A 6,931-nucleotide genomic window follows, 5' to 3' on the forward strand; every position below is an offset into this window, starting at 1 on the left:
AGGCTTGACTCATCTAGTAAAGGGCATGAGTCATTCTTAATTTGTGCCAGTGACCATCAGCACAGGTAGTCCTCGACTTAGAACAGTTCATTTAGTGACCATTCAAAATCACAACGGCATTGGAAAAAGTGACTTATGACCATTCTTCACACTTATGACTAATGCAGCATCCCCATGGTCACGTGGTCAGAATTGGGATTCTTGGCAACTGCTTCACGTTTATGACGGTTGCAATGTCCTGGGGTCATGTGTTCAGCTTTTGCAACCTTCTGACAAACAAAGTCAATAGGGAAGCCAGATTCACTTAACAACAACGTTACTAACTTAATAATTCCAGTTTCACTTAACAAGTGTGGCAAGAAAGATTGTAAAATGGGGCAAAACTCACTTAGCAAATGTTTCACTTAGCAACATAAATTTTGGGCTTAATTGTGGTCGCAACTCGAGGATCACCTGTACTGGACCTAGTCACTTTTCAGTTTCCAGAGGAGAGAAATCAGCTTTACAACACACATAAACATAACAACTACAGTGGAGATGCATTATATGGACACTAAAACTATTGTCTTTGTTATTTCTTTTGATGGATGTGCTCCTATTTTCTTGTTCTATAAAGGGTGTATGAAAATCTCCCAAATCAACAGGTGAGAGCAGGTTTCACCGTCTCCAGATAACACATTATATTGTTTCATGCATGAAACAATTGCTTGCTATGAGTTGGCTACCAGCAGCTTCAGAAAATGTCTGAAGTCATCTGCTTGTACAGGTTCTTTTGCCTACATTGTTGGTTTGAAACAATGAGTTGAGATGGCTCATGGCGCCATGTTAAAAAAAATCATTGTAAATCATGGAATCCATGTTTGTACCTGCATAACCATACCATGACCAGGTATATACTTTAAAGGTTTTGTATATTTCTGTTAGCTGACAACATAGGGGAAATAAAAACATCTACTATCCAATCGCCTCTCATTAAATAAACTCTTTAGCAGGTCATTATAGCCTCCTTCATGTAGGCAAACATTTTGCTTGCTCTCCTTAAATTGTGGTTGTGGGATGGCCCAGTGGGTGTTTGCCTATTTACCAAATGGCTGCCATTGTTGTCATCGTCATTCACGCAGCACCTTTTTACTAGAAGACAAGCTGTTGAAGTTCTCTCACTATGCTTCAGCTTCCCATCTTACTTTCCCTTATCTCAGTTTTCCTTTATCATTTTTTTCTAGACAGCTACCAGTACATACTTCTACCTCTAACTTTTATTTCCCAAGAATATATGTGAGGCTTACGTGGACTCAGTGGCATTCCTGTGGTACAAATGATGGTGGAGGCTGGTGCTCAGCATCACAGTTGCCCTGTCCCCCTTTTTTCCTTATGATCTAAAAATAAATTAAAATCAGGTGGGGTAGGGATCTTTTGTGCTTCTTCAGTCTTTCAAGTTATATTTTAGAGCATGCCAATCAAAAAAAATGAATGCTTGCTTTTGCCTTCCCTAAACCCCTACTGCTCTCCAGATGTTTTGTACTTAAGGATTCTTAGTCCCAATCAGTTGGTCCAATGTAAATGAAAGGCACCAGTTTTGGGGAGGCTGTTGTAAAAACATAGCACATTTTCAAAAACAAGCAGCTAATTATTTATGTTTAAAGAAGGAAAATAGTTATTAGTAAAGCACAAAACGTTGGTGGATTAGTAACTGGAAGTGGCTGCAAAGGATGTTTTCTCCCCGAAGGTCTGTATAAGCATTGGATCAAAGCAAGGTCTTGGGAGATTCATGGAGCTCTGATAATTTGTTTCCTCATAATATTTGAATGTGTTTCATCTTCTTATAATGCTCCTCTTTCAACTTACTCCACCCAGTAATGAAGGATCCGCTAGGACTGATTGAAAAAACAAATAAGCCTCCCTCTGGGAGCATTGCTTGCATTTCAAGAGATCTGGCCAACTCAGAGCTAGGCTGTCTTTTGGAAAACAATTAAATCTGCAGGGGGGAAAGATAGTTTTAGAAAGAAAGTTTTCCAATAGGGGAGCCAAACAGGGCCATGTATCTGAACACTCAATTCCCTATAAGAAACTATAAGGCGCAGATGGCTGGTTTGTTGTGAATAAGTGAGTATATGTATATTCCTATGCATAATCTTCTAACTCTCAAGTTATATGTAAAAACTTTGTTCTATGTTAGATTTTCATATTTCAGCCTACATCACGTCCAGAAATGGTTGCAATATGTGTACAGATATGATAATTCTGCAGTATACAAAAATGCAGTCATAATAATTCATCTTTTAGAGGCTCATGTGAATCCAAATCTCATTGTGGGAAGACATGCAATCTAATCTAAGGAAAAATTTAGTAGAAGTGGGAATCTGTTAGAATGGAACACCAGACAAGAATTAAGGTTAAGAAGTATACATACTGATATATTATTAGCATTGTTTCAGCTATTTTGTATGTTTAATTTGTTAACAACAAAAGGATAAAGTTAATTTTCTAGGATAATTGTATAAGATTTAATTCAACAACTAAGATCTTCAGTTTCCAAAAAATAGGGGCAAAAAACCAAAATACGGTAATAAAAAATACAATGTGCAAATGATAGACAGATAAGGGACATGTAAAGTAAAATTATTTTTGTTTCTTTTTAACTGTCCAATTTAAAAGATACATTCTTGTTCAGCAAATAAATTAATAGGATCAAACAAAATTTTGCATTTGAAACTTTGTATTTAAAAACTTTAAATATAAATGCAACCAATGTTACATTGTACTTTCTTATACTACGAAATCTGCTTTATAAAAATGTGTTTAAAAGTCTGTGTGAATTTCTCTAAGCAAATTGTTATCAGCAAACATTTTTGAACAGAACTCTTAAACTATATAATTGTAATTTGAAGCAGTGCTGCATTTCCTGTTTGCTTGTGCTTATCTGGGTATGTGCAAGTCAATACTCAGTAGGCTACTTTTTGATGTGTTTCAGTATAGTATTAGGATAGTTTTAAGTGGGAATAAAAAGTCTTATCCTATGGCAACTGTACAAGTTAGGTTATTCTGTGGGCTGGGAAAGCAAGCTATGAATTTGCTTGAAGCACTTTTTGCAAGTACTGCTATATATCTGATACTTCTCCCACAGAACTGCCAGCTTCCATCCCTCTCATAATAATCATGTTATTTTTGAAGTGAAGACAATATGGCATCTTGGTTTCTGTAGATGGGGAATTGTCAAAGATGAGAGTGAGAGAAGCAGTTCTCAATAGTGGAAAGTCTCCATGTCCTCCAGCTCCAAAGAGGCATTGTGAAACAATCATTTACAGCATTCCTCTGGAGAAGAAGCTGAGCCTAAGAGACATAGTTGTGCATGCACATACCTCAGGAGTATTAAGAAAGATCTCTGAACCACAAGGCAATGGAGGTCCTCAGCGGGGAGAGAGTTCAGACTCTGAGTGCCCTGAAGCAATTTTGGGGGTAGAGGAATGGGGAGGAGAGAGAAGTGATGGCACCTCCCTTTCTTTCCTTCTCCCACATTACTGCTATATTATAATTCATCTGTGGCCTTATCCGCAAGACTAAATTTATTCTTGATCTGCGACAAGGGGGAACCTATGCCTATGGATGCCAAGGCAGCCATGTCCCATTTCTTTGTGCATCTCCACCCCAGGCAAACTTACAGAGGCAATCTAGGAAAGTTCTCAAAGCAGCTATTTTGAGCCTTCTGGAGCAGTTGTCACCAAGCTTTGGTGAAGGTTGCTCCACTTGTAGTAACATACTCTGTGAAGCCCCTTTTGAAATCTTTGCACAGCCCCAGTGTACTCTTCTGACCACTGAACCGGCCTGGCTGATTCTTTTTATTCTTGTCAACTTTGAAATGCTAAGAACACAACAAAGATGCAGTCAGTTGGTTCTCTCCTTTCACCTAACAGGGGTGTGTCATTTGGTCAGTACCCCACGCAAACTACTGCTAGTCCTGAAATAACACAAAAAAGGAGTTAAATTGCCAGCTCGGTACCACCATGATTGCCCAAAAATTTATAATAGTTGGAACTGCCTGTCAGCCTTATGAGGTAGACCAATCATATTAGATAAGTATTGTAAATGCTACATTTGCAAGTGGGTTAGGATGCTGAGCTTGTCGATCAGAAGGTCGGCAGTTTGGCGGGTCCAATCCCGAGTGCCGTGTAACAGAGTGAGCGCCTGTTACTTGTCCCAGCTTCTGCCAACCTAGCAGTTCGAAAGCACATAAAAATGCAAGTAGAAAAATAGGGACCACTACGGTGGGAAGGTAACAGCGTTCCGTGCGCCTTTGGTGTCTAGTCATGCCGGCCACATGACCACGGAGACGTCCTCGGACAACCGCTGGCTCTTCGGCTTTGAAACGGAGATGAGCACCAGCCCCTAGAGTCGGAAACGACTAGCACGCATGTGCGGGGGAACCTTTACCTTTTACCTTACTGCCCTATATCTCCTTTACAGCCTAAGAAACTAAGGAGGGTCTCTTATGAATCTCTTGCCCTCCCACATTCCTGCTGAGGGCTCTGTTGCCTTTTATCTGATTATTCCCTTGGCTGTGTCACTTTGCCCTGACTTCCCACATATCATTACACTTCCTGATCTCCAAAGCCATTATTTTTCTTCTAGTAAAACCCCATAGATAACCATGAAGGCAGCACATCCTCAGTGTGGCAACAAGGGCTTTCTCTGATGCTTCTAACCTTGGTTGTGGTAAAGGCCAAAATGAGGAGGGAAAAAGTGGCCCTGCAACTGTAAAGGGTCCTAGAGGAAACTAATTATTGGATCCTTGGCAGTCAGGTGCTGCAGATGAGACTGTGCCTGGACATTTGGAAGCTATAATTAGAACAAAATGCAGCCGCCTGGGCATGATGGGTTATCTGAAGGACTGCCTTCTCCCGTATTTATCTGCCACTCTAATCTGGTCAAACAGGGGCAATTCCCTCCAGGACTTTTCCACTGTGGGATTGTTACATGATGGGATGTTGAAAGTGAGAAATTCCATTCCTTTCCTCCTATTCTTATAAAACTTTCTCCTAGAAGAGTTTCTATCAGTTTTACCCTTTTTAGCAGTTTCGGGGAAATATTAAAGTCCTTTTCCTTCTTGCACAGGAAGAGGGTGTTTTACAACTGAAGTTGAGATTCACAGGAGCATTGCACTGTGATTTCCTGGCTTTTATATTTTCTGATTGGGCTATTTTTATATGTCCTTGGGGTTTCTGGGTAGTAGTTTATGCTGATGTTTTAGCCACCCAAAACCTCAAGGAATGGGAGGCATATAAGCAAAGTAAGTAAGAAAAGAGAAGGAAAAATTAAATGTTCTAAACCAAACACACTGCAGAAACCATAAATTTCTTGTAAAGAGAGTTCTATAGGCTGTTCTATGCACTGCAGTGAACAATATTTCCTCATGTCCCATACTACATACCATGCAAAAGGGGGGGGGGAAATAAAAAATAGAAGCAAACAGGTACTAAACTTATACATAGGTCCTTGTGGAAAGCATGTGGATGGAGGATGGACTCTTGCCAATTTAATTACTGTTAAAACCAAACTAGCATTCCTCTTAGAGAACCTGTTAGAACGGCTGAAAGTTAGAAGAGAGGATGGGTGAGACAGGAGATCCCTCCAAAGAGAAAATGGACAGTTCACAAGTTTTGCAGGACATCACTGATGCATAGAGAAAAATTGCTTTGGTGTGATTTAGACTACACACAGCTCAGCTTCTGAATTCAGGCAATATTGTGGGGTCAGCAAAGTTCAGACCTGCTATTGAATCAATGCCAAGTCTTTCCATGGAATTGGCCAGATGGAAAATCCAAATGCCATCAAAAGTAAAACTCATAATACATTAATAGACAAAACTATACGTGGAAAGTTGGAAATATGTCCTGTTAAATTCAGCTGAAGTTAAATTAAGATTGTGACATTACATTTGGTGTAGCTGAAATTAGCCAGCTTTCAATAGCACCAATCATCTCATGCACATGGCAGTCCAAGTCACTCTTGAGACTGAAGTTTTTTAATTGCTTGCTAGTTTGATTATTCCCTTCCCTTTAAAATTTCAAGAGGGGAGGGGCAGCCCTTTGATCCTGAAAACAAAGAATTCCTTTTTTTCCACCAGTGGGATAAGGAGGTAAACAAGAACAACTTTGATGCTCAAAACTGAATTTACAACTTTCAGCTGCAACACTATCTGTTGTTACTATCTTTCCACTTCAACATTTTTCTGAGCATCTTCCCGCAGTTGAACCTAAGGTTCCATTTCCTTTTTCTTAAAACATATTTGTTACCATGATGATCATGGGGAAAATAGCAACAATACAAAACACACTATTTCCTCTGTGGAGCCAATCATAGTTATAGTTGCAAGCTTTTCAAGTTTATTACAGCTTTTCAGCACATTTTTGTTGGTGACAGAACAATAAACAAGGAAGGAAAATCTTTCTGGTTGATGTTAGAGGTTATTTCTATTTCAGCTATATTTTCACGAGCCAGATTTCGAAGCTGAATTCATTACAGATTTTCTAATGTGTAGAAGAAGAGATTGGACAACCATTTGTCTGAAATGGTATGGGGTCTCCTGGTTGACCAGAGGGTTAAACTAGAAAACTTCCAAGGGCCCTTCCAACTCTGTTATTCTACTCTCGTGCCTTAATATATATTGCAATACGGTATGTTGTTCTTGTAACACTTACGGTCCCTGGAAATTATTCTCAGAATTAACAATGAAGACCTCCACATAACCCAGGTGCTCCCAATCCAGGTTAGGATGTCTGTCATCCTGACCATCATATCAAGATAAATAGAGACAAGGAGCCATTTTTCTGTCCTTACTGCTTCCCCTGTTCCTTCCATAACAGTGGTGATTGCTTATGTGCCATAGGTTCTGTGTTGCCTCTTAGTAACCACATAGATTGCTTTTTTTCCCCAT

The sequence above is a fragment of the Vipera ursinii genome (genome assembly GCF_947247035.1).
Source record: "Vipera ursinii genome assembly, chromosome: 2".
Lineage (NCBI taxonomy): Eukaryota > Metazoa > Chordata > Lepidosauria > Squamata > Viperidae > Vipera > Vipera ursinii.